The sequence below is a fragment of the Mastomys coucha genome, unplaced genomic scaffold (genome assembly GCF_008632895.1).
Source record: "Mastomys coucha isolate ucsf_1 unplaced genomic scaffold, UCSF_Mcou_1 pScaffold1, whole genome shotgun sequence".
In the NCBI taxonomy this organism is placed as follows: Eukaryota; Metazoa; Chordata; class Mammalia; order Rodentia; family Muridae; genus Mastomys; species Mastomys coucha.
Genome location: NW_022196891.1, coordinates 72426136 through 72442897, shown reverse-complemented (window position 1 = coordinate 72442897; position 16762 = coordinate 72426136). Strand labels below are relative to the sequence as shown.

The window sequence follows — 16762 nt, the reverse complement described above, 5'->3', positions numbered from 1 at the left end:
GTGTGAACACACACACACACACATGCGCCAACCCCCACACACAAGTACATATGCACATGGACACACATGGACACAGGCACTCATACATGCAGCAAGCACATACACGTGTGTTCATACACACACACACATACACACACACAAACACTATACACATGCATACATATACACACAGGCACTCACAAGACACCAAATATGCATAAACAGGTATGCAAACACACATGTAATACATCACACAAAAAAGAAGAAAAACAATAATTGTTAATGTGACCCTCATTTTAATTATCGGCCATATATTACCTTATAACTGTATTAGATTTGGGGTATAATTATTTATGCCTGAGACATGTGGTTCTCCTAACTGAAGGACAAACTCTTTAATGTTGCTTCTAGCAATTTCAATAAAGCCCTCAGAACATGTTTGATATTTATATACTAAGTAATATTTCATAATATCATTGTAATTAGCCTTCACATGAGTTGAGGAGATAGACCTTTCTTTGACCCACATTTCAGATTTGAATCTTAAACATGGTACATGATCTTTGTAAGATCTTCACCACTAGGAGGCAGGAGAGCCTGGGCTCTGACCACTTTGTGTGATGATCCTTTTTCTAGGGTTCATCAACACTATTGTCACATGAGACCAGAATAATTATATTTATACCTCATGAGGTTTTGGAATTATAGAAATATGCCCTGCACCGTCTATTATTTTTATTGTCATCCTCTTCTGGGAGCAAACTACTATTTTCTTTGTGATTAACACTTTTTCATTTAATTTCTTTTTTAAAAAAATATTTAGTTATTTACATCTTAAATGCTGTCTCCCCTCTTAGTCTCCACCTCACAGAGTCCCTCCCCTATCCCCAATTAGGCCTGAAAATTGTCTCTATCTGACTTGGCATCCATTCTCTAAGAGTAGGCAAAGCCATTATCTTAAATTCTGCCTTCAGATAAGACAAGCTTTCTCATATTTGGAAGGCAGGCAGGAGGAAAGGAGATGGGAAAACCTGAGTTTTCAGAAGTGGCAAGGAAAGGTTTAGATTCTCACTTTGCCTTTCCTCTGTTTTCATGCAAAATGTCTAACACTTCCTTCAGTCTATGAAGAGCTATGCAAAAGAACCAAGCCATTTAAAGAATTTCATATGGGTTCCTTTTAGCATAGATGTTTTCCAAAAAGTTAGCTATTAACTGTAAATTGACATTTTATTTGAATGTGAAAATGAAGTGTGTTTTCAATAAACTATAAGAAACATGAAATTTAATGGTGTCTGTGTAAGTAGTAATATTCTACATTCCATGGGAAATCAAAACAGTGCTCCATTTTATGACTTTTCTATCATGTAGTATTTATAAATAGCTTGAAAAGTGCTTCTCAGAGACAATGTCCAGTTAGTCGGCATCTACCATACAAAGCAACTGCTGATATGATGGGTTCATACCAGTACCCATCATACCTAATCCCCAATGCATTTTATTCTCTTTAATGCCTGAACAAATGTTATAGATACCTGATGGCTAAAAATGTTCTTGAAAGCACACAGTTCGAGCTGGGCATGGTGGTGCACACTTAAATCCCAGCACTGTAGGAAGGCAGGAAATGGGGAATCTGAGCCCAGCCTCCTGAATAGACAGCTGTCTCGTGGTCCCTTCATAACTGACTTAGTTGCTCTGCTCTACCATCCAAGCCCTGAGGTATTGTGATTTTCTAAAACTGTGAGCAACACAGACTTTTATTCCTTCAAGTTGTGTATCAAGCATTTTGTCCCAGTGACAAGAAAAGTAAAGAACAAAGTTCCAACGAAAGACTTAGTATCTCATGTGTCTTCTCTACTTACAACAGTACATTGAAAACAAAAAATGGAACTATTGGTAGGAAGTACCAATAGCTCCAGAATTCTGATATATTGATAATTGATATATTGTTGGGAGTCAGCTTTATCCAATGCATTTTTAGAGGTCCACATGACAGGACAAAAGGAATCTAGTTCTGTGTCCTTGTCCAAGGGCAGATGTGGGAAGGTCCAGGTTGGAACTGGAGCCAGGGAACAGAAAGGACTGAAGTTTCAGTTTCTGGGGACCTAGCTTTTCCCCTCTGAAGAGACTGTATTTACCAGTCCAAAGGCTGCGGTATGCTTGAGTTGGGATGAACTTGAGTTATTCTATGTTCCCCCCGTGCAACATTCCTTTATGAGCTTCCTGCCAACTCTCTCCCATTGTATGATGGCTTTCTGTTGACTCTGTCTCATTTTTTTTCCTCCTTGCAAGATGTATATAAGATACTGTACTTCTTAATAAACTTGCCTTGCATAAGTATTGGCTTAAACAAGGTCTCTGAGTTCCAATTTTCTTCATCCCCGTTATTTCCCCTTAAGACCCTGTCATTGAAGAACAGCCCGCTGGTTTAGGTTAATATGCATTTGTTTATTTATGCTAGGTTTATTTAGAAGTATTTGGAAGGTTGATACAAAGTTGTATTTAGCTCAACTCAAATACTGTGAAGTTAGACATTTTACTCAATACTGAACGGGATAGGACCTATTCTCCCTTCACCCCTCTGTTGGTGGGTAAAAATGACTAATTCTTAAAAACGGAAATACATCTCTAATTTCGGTTTACTAGTTTTAAAATCTTGAATAAATGTTGATTTTGACAGATTTTTATATTTATTTAGGTGTTTTCTTATTTGTCATAAGTTAGACTAATTGACTGGACATGTTGAACCCACATGCATTTTTGAAAAGAATGAATACAAACTAGTATGTTCTCCATTATACTTTTCTGTATTTGTTAATTTGGTTATCTAAAGTTTTTGGTGCTATCCTATTTGTATTTTATAAGATCATTGTCTCTGATTTCCCTTGTGAAGTCCTTGTCAAGTTTGCTATGGAGATAATGCTAGCCCCACAAAAACAGCTGGAGTAGATCCCATGTTTGTCTTTATGTTTCCTGAAGTTTCTTGTATTATATTGACTCTAGCTCTTTCTTTGTGTGTTTGATGATGTTTGCCAATACAACTATTTGTTTTATTTCTATAAAAGTCTTTAAATGATAAATTTAATCGATTTTCTATTTATAAATTTATTTTTATTTATAAATCTATTTCTATAAATTCATAGATTTTTCTTTTATGTACATAAGTATTCTAACTCATTTAGGGTTAGTTGGGCTTGTATTTTTCCAGAAATTTATTCATTTTGTCTCCATTTTTAAATATGTTGACATACAGCTACCAAAAATATCCTACTGTTACTGTTTTAATGGCCATAGAATTTGTAAAATATTTTCTTTGTAATTACTGTCTATTTTTGTTTTTCTCATGATGACTAATATCAAGCACTTATTAATTATATTAATCTTTTATAGAACTATCATTTTACTTATAGGGCAGCTTTATTCATAACAGCCTAAAATGGGGTAAAATGTTAAACCATGTTATAAGCCATATGACAGACAACTGACTGAATGCTACACACAACAGTGTTAGTGGCTCTCCAGAGAGTTATATATACTGAGTGGAAATGCCCAATTATCAGATTCCACACATTCCATGATTTCAGTCACAAAACATTCTTGAAATGAGGCAATTATACTAATGCAGTGTGATTTCCCAGTCAACGAAGAGGAATGGATAGAAAGGCAGATGAGTGTGGCTAAGACAGGGCAGAGTGATGGATCACCATCTCAGTGGCTACAGTTGGTGGCTTTTCTGCATCAATGTCAATAGCCTGTTTATGAGATTATATTGTCAATGTGCAAGATCTTCCTGTTGGCAGAAACTTTAACATTAAAAACCCTATAGGACAGTACCTACAAGTCTGTATATGTTTCATATATGATTTAGAGTTATATAGGGATATGTTTAACTCTACCTTATTTTTTTTCTATACACATCCCTCTGCAAAATGCATCTCTATTCTATTTCTATTCTGCTTACTAATGTCTAGCCTAAAGGCCGTACCTTCTGTCAACAGACTGTTTTCGTTTGTTTTTTTGTTTTGTTTTGTTTGCAGTGGATAATTCCAATATCTTGTTTGTCATGGTATTTGAACTTCTGTTATGTTTAATCTATCTTTGAAATTTCCTCAAATAATAATCATCTGATGTTCCATATTTTTGTAATAACAACCTTATAGGTGGTTATGCTCTTAGCGGTAAGTTTTAAATAAATATGTGAGCAATGACTATAATTTATCCACTGTCTTCAACGACATGGCTAACTTCTCTTGGCTGTTGATGTCACTGAACTTTACAGTCCAGATCCTTAGCAGAACACTTGACCTCATGCATGCCTTTGCTAATTGATTAACTAGATTACTTCCCATCTTCAAGTACATGAATAATTCAGTGAATTGGCAAGGGGCAGCTATTACTTCTTTGTGTGTCCCCTCTTCCTTTGCATGGATGTGCCTCACTTTTTCTTCTACAATGGGTGACTTCTATTCACCAACTTCTGTTCTCTCCCACTGCCCCTGTAGAGGTCACATCAACCATGAGGCCATATTAAGCTATCAATATCTGTTTTCTGACGGAGTGTTTCATTCTGAAGATTGCAGAGAGATGCTGTGTTTCTTGTCCTTTACACAGCGAGGTCATGCAAATGTCAGGAGGATGTTCCTCCCTCATGGGTCATGATATTTCTACCTGTGTTGGGCTTCTCCAATGTTTATAGTGAATTTGTTCTTGTTGATGGTGGTGTGGTGGTGGGTGGTGGTGGTGATGGTGGTGATGATGATGGTATGATGGTGGTGATGGTGATGGTGGTGATGATGATGGTATGATGGTGGTGGTGGTGGTGGTGTGGTGGTGGTGTGGTGGTGGTGGTTGTGATAGTGTTGGTGTTTTTATTTTAACATCTCTCCCTTCTTCCTGTCTGGGATTCTGTTAGGAATATAAGGGAAGACTGATTAGAGGACAGATTTGGATTCATAGAATCAGTTTTATTCCCTGAAATACATCTTTGCACGTGACCTAAAGTAAGTTATTCTTGACAGTGATCTTTTCCTCCAGGTAAACCTTTTGATAGATGTTAGACTACCTCTTGAAAACCTTACCTATCTATCTTCCAGATATGTCTAGACTACTGAATTTCAAGGGTCACCATAGTTGAGTTACGAGGAGACCAATGCCAGTGATTGGAAGCTGGGCACAAGCTTCCAGGACTACCTCTGAGACGACTTTTGACTCCTCCTGTGTCGAAGCCTTTCTTGCTGTTGTTAAGCTGCCAAGCCATGGTCACTGTTATTCCAATTGTTACCGCTGTGGCTTCTGGCACCACTACTCTCTCTTGCTTCATTCTTTTTGTTACCAGCTCATCCAGTAGTACTGAAGCAGGGTTTTATTTGACCTAATGTTATGCCACTCAAGAAGGCCTTACAGAAGAGTGTCTTCCAGTCAACTTGCTAAATGAGCTCAGGTACTCTGTTTAGCTAGAAAAGGGGTGTTTAGACACACCACAATATCTTTAATAGTTGTGGTCATTTCTTTTGACCAGTCCCAGTCATTTGCTTTAATAAATCACAGCTCCTTATTGGACCAGTTACAGCCTTGGATCTTGTGGCAGGAGTCAGGAGTTCCTTCATAGGGCATGTGCTCCTCCTCTGGCAAAGGCAGAAATGGTTGTATGGGTCATCTAGAGTTTAGGTATCAAAAAGTTTGGTACAAATAGTCTCAAACAGTCCTTGCAGAAGCTACTCCTACAAAGCCAGAGTTGTTGGCTGAAATCTTTGTATAGTTGTCTCAATATGTCCATGGAATTTTTTTTGATAACTCTTGCTGCCAGAACAATAGTTTGGTTGGCTGTTAGAATGGTGGGCCTTTTACTTAGGTCAGCAAGGGAAAATCCAAAGGCTGTTGATTAAGAAGTCAAATCACCCATCTCCAGTGTGTCTACTGATTCACAGAAAAATGAACATCTGAAAGAGGGAGGACTAGAGACAGTAGTCCCCACTCTTCTGTCAGCTTGAGCTATACCTATCAGAGAGCATTCATATCATCTAGCATTGATGAGGATGGGAATTGTGTGTGCTGAACACTTTGTACACATCATTTCATCCTCTTCTCTCAGTTACCTAGTAAGGCACACCTTGTCTCCACATGAAAAAGGTTGATCACTCTAGCTGTGACGGATGGTGTATGATGTGCTGTTCTTTGGGTTTTGTTGGGAGCCACATAATTATAATAGGATGGAGCAGTCCAGAAATTCTTCAGTGTTTTTTTTCAACTGAGATGGGGTAGAGAAAATCTAACTCATAGGTGGAAGCTCTCTCTGCCAGGTTCCCTAAGAATTCAGGAAAGCAACATAACCTAGTTAGGGTCCTAGAATAGGCTGAGTCCCAACCTAGTCTCCCTTTGGCCATTGTCTCTGCTTGACAATGTGATGGCCTAAGGTGTTACTCTGATACTAAAACTTCCTGGTCTTTTAAAAGTGTAGAGAATGTTTTCTCTTCCTCTCCAAAGTCACAGCATAAATCATTGTCTGAATTTTAAAACTCCTTATTGCCATTTTTCTATATTCTCATGTAACATTTTGCCAGCACCAGTGAGACTTCTAGTAGCACTGACATTTCATCCTGAATAGCAGCTTTGGGTCTGTTACAGGCCAAGACATAAACCACAGTGACAGTTGGCATTTATAGAAAATTCATCTCTCAAGTAGGGTTTGGCCTAGGTTCCTTGAATATTTTTCTCTCTATTCGTTCTTAACACTTTATGGTAGATGGGCTCAGTTGTTTGTTTATATTAACTAGACATGAGTAGAGCAACTTTAGGTTTCTTTGTCTTGGGAGAGCATCTCTTTCTTTATCTCATTTCTTTATCTCAGTGGGAACTGGCTCTTGGCCAGAGTGGCTTTCCTGGTATTTCACAGCACTAGTTCCCATCTGCCTTAAAGTTTCCATAACTGTGAAGAGACATCATGACCACAGAAACTCTTATAAAGGAGATAATTTCATTGGGTTTGGCTTACAGTATCAGAGGTTGAGTCCATTATCATCATGATGGGAAACATGGCAGCATGCAGGCAGCCAGCCCTAGTGATACAGGAACTAGAGTTCTACATCTTGAATCGAAGGCATCAGGAGATTGTGTGCTGCACTGGGTGTAGCTTGAGCATGTGAGAGCTCAAAGCCCACTCCCAAAGTGATACATTTCCTCCAACAAGGTCATACCTCCTTATAGCACCCCTCCCTATGGGCCTATGGGGGGCATTTTATTCAAACTACCATATCATCTTTCCATTAGGTCAAAAGGTTCCAAAGCAGAGTTCCCTTTCCTTATAGGTGGTCTTTTGGCTATGATTACTATTTTGCAGAGGATGCCAAATGTAGGATCAGAGAGGGCCAAAAATGCAGCTCTTTGACATCTTCTGTTTCTTGTATTATTGGTGGATCCCTGATGTACTCACAAGCTTAGGATAGTCAGCCTATTACTAAAGTACATCTAAGTTTCCTTGGTGATTAAAGCCCAGCCTGACACCAGTGAGGACAAAATAAACATACTAAGAACGGGATACAGAAACAATGAAACACTTTTTTCCTCCATCCTTGAGATAAGTACATAAACCAAAAATATACAAACGAACAAACAATACACATTTTTCACTGTGTACTAGCCAGTGTGTCTTTCCCAATCTCATCTTGGATGGTATTCATTCTCTGCTGAGCCCATTCAAGCCTTTGTTACACATCTGTCTTATACTTGGATCATGTTCAAGGGCTTCTGATTTCAGCCTTTAACTCCCCTTCCAACACTTCATCATACTTTTTTTTCAAAAGAAGTCAGGATTCCAAAAGGAGCTGGGACAAGGTACCTAGTTCAACTCTGTCTTGCTTTTAGGCTGGTTGACAGGTAACTTCTGGAGATCCAGGGTCCTATCTATAAAGTGGCTTCAGTGATTGTCTTCCACTGCTACTAGGGCTGGCTCTAGAGGGAACCCTCATCAACCTAGTGCATGGGAATTACTTTGGATTTTCCTGGTAAAAAGCCAGTACTCTTTTAATGTTGCTCTTCATTCACTGTTCCTCTTGCTAAGCGAGTCTTTCATCTTGCTCCATACAATTCCATGTTGATGTGATGGATTGTGGATATCGTCCCCCTCCTTCTCTCCCCCAAGCACTGTGTGTATTCCATCACTAAATATGGTTCTGTCTTCTTAGGCAGATCCCTTGGGTGGCCTTGTGGGTTTGACCCCATTGGCTGCATAGCAATTCCCTCCCATACAGGACTGCATGCTCCTAGCTTTAACACTCATCTGTCTCTCTGGCATTCTCGAAGTCTCCATCCTGACTGTTTCTGGTGTTCAGGCACTGAAGCAGAGGCCTACTTTCTTCCTCTTCTAAAGCTACCTTGAGATCTGTATTAACTCATATAAAAATTTTCTGGCTTCCTCTGGAGGGTTAGGCCTTTCCATGGAGGCTGCTCAGATCAAAGTGAGCATTGCTGCTGATGCCCAGAGAGCCCACAAGGCCCTATAGACCATTCCATAGCAAGGAACTTGTCAATGGCTACTCGCTTCTAGGATTTGCTTTCAGTTACAGTTATCAAACTCCCTGGTGCTAATGGTGGGTACCAGGAGACAGAATGCTTTGTTTTCTCAATTATCTCCCTTCTAACACATCCTGTGAACTGGACACTAAGAACATATGCAAAATATTTTTCCCTTTATGTTCATACTAAAAGAGTATGAACGAAAGGAGTTCATACTTAGCTTGTAGGCATCTGGCACAGGCCCCCAAAGCCACCTGTCACTGGACTATTCTTGTGGACTGATGTTTGGGGAAAGGGGAGGAAAAGTGTGATGCTACATTCTATGTAGCTTTTTGAAAACAGCTCCTTGCTGTGATGTGTTCTAACTTTGACTCCACTTGCTGATTCCTGCTGTACAAGGAAGAGCTCCACATAACAAAGTTTTAAGGATTAATTAGAGTACTTCGTGGAAAGTTCACAGCCCATCGCCTGGCAAATGAGATGATTTGATTGAGACAAGTTCTTAAGAATGAAAGTGTAGCTTGGGTGAGTCACATGATGTAGACTTCTCATTAGTATTAATTATTCCTTATAAGCCTGGGAGTCCGAATATATCATTTTTTTTTTTTTAACCTATCGTTAGGAACAAAAGAATCCACCTCTGTCAAAAAATTAAATATACTTTGGGGGAAAATGAAGATTTTTCTATCTGAAAATATTTTTGCTTTAAACTTTGAGTATCACACATAGAAACTTCTTGCATAATTAAAACGGTATGGTTTTTCTCAGTCTGATTTTCAGTTTTATTTGCATAGTCTTAAGCAGAAAGCTGAATTCTGTTTTAGGATAATTAAAAGTGTTGGGGCCATCCTCAAACTATCCATAATTAAGAATTGTGTGCTCTCGACTTTGGTTTGTCTCCAGCAGAGCTCGAAGAGACAAGTTCTCTAACTGCTACTGACCAAATGATATCAGTGCACTGGAGAGCAATTTATATATTTGCCTGATCAAATTTTGAATATTGTAAAGTTTAGGTTAAAACTGACTCAGAAACATCAATGCATTTTCTCTCTCATCTCCCTCCTTCTTAGTGTTTGTATAGGTGTTCAGCTGAGTATGTCTTGCGAGGGTTGGGTGTGACCTTCACAGCTGCATTTCTTACTGTCAGTCTTTAAGATTCCCTGGCTTGTCTAGGAGAAAGCAGTATGTGGTATTGGGGAGAGGAAGCAAAGATTAGTAATTATCTGATTGCCATAAAAATAGCATCTCTAAACCCAAATAAACACTGTTCTCTCAGGTCAATCAACTATACTTTATAGGGGTGTTAAATAAAAGCTTCTGTGTTGCTTTCCACCCTGGGCCACCAGCTGCCCAGCTGTACTCGCCCTTGAGTGTTGGGGATGAGGTGGTGTGGAATCAATGGCTGCGACTCCGGGAGCAGGTGAGAATGCAAGCATGATTCTTGGTTGGCTGCTCAGTCACTGTGGGCCCCTTCGGATCCACATTAGTTGATTCTATGGTTTTTCTTGAGGCGTCTTCATCCCTCCTGGCTCCTACAATCCTTCCTCTCACTCTTCTGCAGGCTTCTCCAAGCTCTGTATAATGTGTGGCTGTGGGTCTCTGCATCTATTTCTATCAATTGCTGGGTAAAGTCTCTCAGATGACAGTTATGCTAGGCTCCAATATGCAGGTATAGCAGAATATCATTAACAGTGCCAGGACTAGGCTCCCTCTCATGGGTGGCTCTCAAGCTGGACCAGTCATTGGTTGTCTATTCCCTCAATTTCTGCTTCATCTTTATCCCTGCAATTGTAGGTCAAAGGATTTTGGCTGGGTTGATGTCCCAATCCATCCACTGGAAGCTTTGCCTGGTTACAAGAGATGGCTGTTTCAGGTTCTTCCGTATACCCCATTACTGGGAGTCTTAGGTAGGGTCACATTCATTGATTCATGAGAGTTTCCATTGCCCTAGGTTTCTAGCTCATCCCAGAGATGCGTCCTTCCCCCCATTCTAGTTGTCTTTCCCAGAACTCTCTCCCCCTGTCCTTCCCTAACCTGATCCCTCCTGTTCCCAATCCCAACCCACCCCCATGTGTACCCCCTCCAAATGTGATGTCTATTCTATTTCCCCTTCTCAATGAGCTTCACCATGCCCACCTTTTTACCTGGGTTTTGGAGTTTGAACTTTGGTCCTTGTGTTTGAGAAGCAAGCAATTTACTTACTTACTGAGCCATATCCTCAGACCCTTTTTATGTCCTTTGAAGGATTGTGTTAGCTTTCTGTTACTGTTAACATAACTGGGATAGATAATTATAAAGAGAAAAACACTTGTAATATTTCTGTTGAGTGACAGTTTTGGAGTTACATCCACTGGTCACTTGGCTTTGCTGCTTTTAGTCTGTGGCAAAGAGCATACCAGGACAAGGGCATGTGGTGGAGCAAGGGGAGTACCTCATGGTAGCCAGGATGTAGTACAAAGAGGAGGACAGAACCAGAGCCACAGTACAATAGGAGGGCTGGGTCCTTGAGTGCCTCAGTACCTAACCTACTTCTTCCATACAAAAGTTTCTAACAGCAGCATCGAAGGGGTCAAGCCTTTAACACATGGGTGGTGTTAAACAAAGGTGTGTGTTTGTGTGTGTGTGTGTGTGTTTGTGTGTGTGTTCATATGAAGCATCATATCATTCTTGTTTGTATGCTCTTTAGTAGGGTTTGTAGTTCTAACTTAGGTACTCAAGTTGCAGGGCTCCTTCTTTACAAATTGAGTGACTTCTTCAGTCCAGATTTTAGATTTTAAGGTGCGTCTCCCACTCAGGAGTATCATTATTTTCAAATCATGAACATGGCACCTATTTTAATCAATTTTTATTTTTTTACACCTAAGTTTAATTCATCCCATAATGCATCAGCAATCCCAATAAAATGAGAGCTAGGCTGCCCTTTGTGTCATGCTTTTCTTTGTGGGATCGTGTGCTATTGAAACAGAGAAGGCAGGATGAACCTGTATCTCCCAGCACAAAGAGACCATCTAAGCCTTAGAATGAGAGAAAGTAGTGTCTGGGCCAAGCTGAGTTCTGGGAGAGAAGTCCCTGTTGCTAAGGGCTTGGGTGTGTGTAATCAGCTCATTCAAACCTTCCATTCGGTAACTTTCCATTCGTTATGTTGTGGAGGCAATGTTCTTTCTGGGTTGTTAAGTAGGAAAACCTGAAGAGAGCACAACCCCTAAATGGACGAATTATCAAAGCAGCCTGCGCAAAGGAGAAGCTGTCAGCGCATGCTCTTATCCACTGGATGCATTAGCTCCCTCTGACTAGGCTGTGATTGGTTTTCTTTTCACTGCCTGAAACCAAATGATCGACAAACCATGCTAAAGTTATTTAAATTAACTGATTGTACGAGGAACACTACAGAATGCTGGAATTCTCTTCATCCCATGGACCTGTCTCACTAATACGTCAGGTAGACATCCAACCTACTGCTCGGAATACCTGAGTGTCTTGTGATTTTTTCCTGAGGACACGCGAACAAACATCCCACCCTAGAGAAGGCACCCAGGATGGACCGACGTAACAACTCCACCTCGGTTCTAGACTGATAAACCAATGTGTCTATCAGGTTACGAGAGCAAGGCTGAAGGATGACTTAAAGGAGCATGGCGAACTCAAAGGAGTGGGCATTGACTCAATGAAACTCCACCACCCAGAATCTCCTGCATGACTTGCAGAGAGCGCCAATGGAGACAAGTATTTACTAGTTATACAACGTTGGGAGCGATTTTGTGACTCTTAAGTTTTGTGAACTTCCTGGGCCTCTTTAGTTTGCTAAATTTCCTGGGTATTGTACGCTTTCCTCTATTTCACTTGAAGAAAATAGCTTCAGAAATTCCACATGTAACTAAGTACATGCCCAGTATTTTACTGGGATATTGCTAAAGATTCTTAGGATTCCCTTATTGCCATACAACTGCAGAGGAATTTTTAATTTTGTTGAATTATGATTGCAGATTTACATTTGTCTTTAAACTTCTTAACATCTTTTTAATGAAACGATAGCTCATATGAATGCCCAGTATATAAGACAATGAATAAAAAGATGGATAAGTAGAAATAGAGGAGTGGAAACAGTAGATTGTTTGCTGAGTGGAGCCTTGGTTGCTTAACTAGCACAAGACAATGATTTTTCTTATAGAATTGTTACATGTAAGAAGTGAGAAAGAAAATATCTTTGGAGACCACTGGTAACTTCATCAAAATAGAATGTGATTTTTTTCTTAGCCTGATAGCATTTTATTTATCCAATACTCAGACAAAATACTTGATTAATGGAATCTTCAATATTCACTTATTGAGTCATCAGTAAAAAGTAATTAATCTGACATACTTCTAAAATATGGTGTTTCTGTAGCATGAGGAACACAATTTAGGCTTCTTTAATGGCTATTATAGTAAAGCTTATAGCAAAGTGGCATTTTTTTTCTTAATGATTAAGATTTGTTAGATTGATGACTTTGACATTAAGTCACTCAATGGGCCTGGGGTGGGTTGCATAAGAAGATGATGTCCATCAATTGCCCCTTTTCACTAGCCCAAATGTTTGACATTAGTGCTTCTAAAACTAAAGGCTTGGATGAAATTGACTTAACAGAGAAAATAAAATCAAAACCTATCAAAATAATAGTGGTTTGTGGAAAAAGTAAAGGAATACTTTTTACTTTAGAATGTGGAGTGGCTGTCTTTGCTACAATGTAGAGGAGCCTGGTCCACATGGGCATCCATTGTGATTGCAGAAGTGCCTGGAATCGCCTCTTCTGTGCCAACATGGGAGCTTTAATGACCGAAGCCCCCAGCTTTACTCCTCCCCTGGAAACCTCAAGATGCTTATAATGAGCTATTATTAAATATTGCATAGGAGACCTACAGATTTGCTTTTCTGCCTCCAAACAGAGCCGATAAACATCTTTTGAGAGTGATTGCTAAGTTGGTTAGAATCAAAGCCTATTAAATGATTATTGTGTTTGTTAACAGTATTCACGGTTGATTCATCCACTTTTCTCTTTTAAACCGTGCTTTGTTTTTATTTTAGAGAGTTATTATCTACTTAACAAATAAAAAGAGAGAGGCACAAAAAGCATATATGTGAAAACAAAGATTATTATTTCCAACCTTTGGAAATTCATCGGAAGCTGCAGCTCGCTGCTGGGTGGAATCCTTTGAACAGGAAAACGGAGCACTGCTTCTGATAACGTTTATAGTAGTGATGGAGGGAGGGCTTCCTGGATGCAGCAGTCATCTGTATCCCATGGTTGTCACAGTGCTTTCCCCACCATGCTGATGGATGGTGGCTTTTCTGAAAGGTGAGCCACCCGCCAGTCATGTAACAGTCATTGTAGATTCCCTTAGGGATATAGCAAAAAGACTCATTAAGAAATGAGTATATTCTCTTACTTTGTGTGCATATGTGCGTCTCATGTATGTGTGTGAGTGTGGTCTCTGTGGGGATGAGTATATGGAAAGGTGAGGAAAATCTATACTGGAAGAAAGCCAGCAATAGTTGCCACATAGGACTACCCAAATATTTTTGAGCACTTGTTTTAGACAAGGTCTCATTAGGTAGCTGTGACTAGCCTGGAAGTCATTATGACTCAAATCTGACACTGAGTTTACAGACATCCACCTACCTAAGCCTCCCAGGTTCTGGGATATTTGAAAGCAGTTTTTACTTGACATATAACATACACGCACGCACGCGCATGCACACACACACACACACACACACATACACACACACATACCTACCTATCCCCAAAGGAGGCAAACTCAAAGTTCCATCCAGAAAATCTGGACCCAAGTCAAACTTTCTACACTGTGCACACCCAGTGTCCATCTATGTCTATTATTTCCAGATTGTGGTATCCTGTGGCCCCCATCATCCTCTGCCAACCATTGGTTTCAAGGTGCAGAGGAGCTGGGAGCAGGGTCTTGGGTCTTGGTGGTCAGTACTGTGGGAGACTGTTTCAGAGGATAAGTGGGTCAAGATGGCAGGACTGGCTCATGTAGCTTGAGTCAGAGGGGAGGACAGGACAAAGGACAAGGGAGGAAGTGCTGCAGTGGGGAGCAGAGGGTTTTGTGTGTGTGTGTGTGTGTGTGTGTGTGTGTGTGTGTGTGTGTTGGGGTGGTTCAATCATATCAGCTAGATTAGCCAATTCTCTGGCAGGGAAAAAGAATCCTACCTGGTTTTATCATGATATGGCTTTTGTCCCTATGGAGCTGAGTAGGTACAACCCCAATTGGGATAGGGAGTGTCCCACTCTTATGTGCTCTCCGAGAGGTGAGCCAGGGTTTGGGCAGCTCTCTACTGTCCCTTATCTGGCTTGACAACCCACACCTGATAACCTATTGATAGAGATTTCTGTTTCCCATATCACCACAAGTTCAGTGGGCAGTGTATATGAAAGTTAGCTTTCTGTTACTGGAAGAAACATCAGGGATAATTAACCAATGCAAATGAAAGGTTTATACTGGTGCACACTGTTCACTTCCTAGCCAGGGAACTGCAGAGAGCAAGGGTGGGGGTGGGTGGGTGAGTTCATACTTTCCTCAGAACACATTCCCAGTATCCTACAGACAAGCTGCCAGGACCCACTTCTTAAAGCTTTCTAATAGCATTAGTCTGGAACCATGGCTTTAGAACATTGACCTATGGTGAACATGTAAGGTCCAACCTACAGCACAGGATTATGGGAAGCTCATGAAAGCTGCTGTTCAGAAAGGAGGAAAATGGGAAATAAGGCTAGGAAACAGCCATCTCTCTCACCAATCTCACTGGTGAAGGAGAGGAATAGTTAATGTTTCTTTCTCTGGCTCATAGTGAAGAAAAATTAGTGTGTGTGTGTGTGTGTGTGTGTGTGTGTGTGTGTGTGTATTCTTTGAGAATGTCAGACAACATATTTGATCATATTCTTACCCCTCTCTTAATATACAAATATATAAAAGCAGTTTAAGTGGGAGTTACAGTCTACTGGGGGAGACAATGCTCCAACTCGATATCAAATGCCACCAAATAAATTCCTGAGAACCAAGAATGGCTTACATCTCTTTAATTCATTGACCAAAGAGGTCCCATAAACACCCCCAACATTACAGGCTATTGCAGTCACCAGTGAGGGTCCCTTTCTCTGGCACAGAACACTTTTCTGTGGAGTTTGTTCGTGATCCAGGCCATGCCTTCCATTCCTCACTGACCTTGTATCCATTGCCATAGTTCTTCCAGAGATGGTTCCTATGACCCTATCCATGACACAGTCAAAGGAGGAAACTGGAATATAATTTCTTTGTGGGTTTTCAGTGGGTATAAATAATGAGGTCCTGCTCTCTCTTAAAATTTGAACATCACTAGATGTTTGTACACGGGGAATGTTTTAGATCTAGTTGATAACAGCCATCTCAATGGCAAATCACCATAGCCAAAGAGATGTTCCAGATCCCACTCTCTCTGCAGGGTGACCTCAAGACAGTCCCCAAAGATGGCTTGGTCTTTCCTTTTCATAGCCCTAGGTTCTTATAAGGTAGAGACATTTTATGGTGATGCTGTATTCCTATAAAATGACCACATCTCATTTTATTCCAGTCTCCTCTGATTTGCTAGACCCTGGCCACTAGTCTTTTCTGCAACCAGCCCTTGTTCATTGTCATAAAGCTTAGCTCTTCACTCTAAAATGTTTCCCCGCTCAGCCTTCAGTGAATGATTCCTCCCATCACCTCCCTCAGTTCCTAAGTTTAACCATCCATTAACAGAGACTTTAATAGCCGCAATGTGTAAGTACTCTATTTTAGTGTTTCTAGTTTGTCTCCTTGACAATATTTTCCTAATGGATGAATTTCACTCTATCATGGGAGTAGTGTACCTTAATTTCTATCTACCAGAAACTCAGAATATTTTGGAAACAGCGTCTTAAAGGTGTAATTAATTAAAGGTCTGGAGCTAACATATAGGTGAACTATCCTACACTTACTTTAATTAATTCTTGTTATTAATACTTGCACAACTCTCAAGTAGTCAGTAGAGTTTGCAGCTTATCATCATGGGTATAATAAACCTCTCTGTGCATGTGGTCAGGTGTCAGGGACTTTTAGTGACTGTCAAGAATTGGTAGCCAGGCGGTGGTGGCGCACGCCTTTAATCCCAGCACTTGGGAGGCAGAGGCAGGCGGATTTCTGAGTTCGAAGCCAGCCTGGTCTACAGAGTGAGTTCCAGGACAGCCAGGGCTACAGAGAAACCCTGTCTCGAAAAACCAAA

General features: G+C 40.4%; 1 protein-coding gene across 3 annotated transcripts in view; it reads left to right on the top strand.

Moving 5' to 3' along the window:
- Rgs7 (regulator of G protein signaling 7) overlaps positions 1 to 16762 on the top strand; it is a 396147-nt gene that overhangs the window by 137856 nt on the left and 241529 nt on the right. The window lies entirely within an intron of this gene.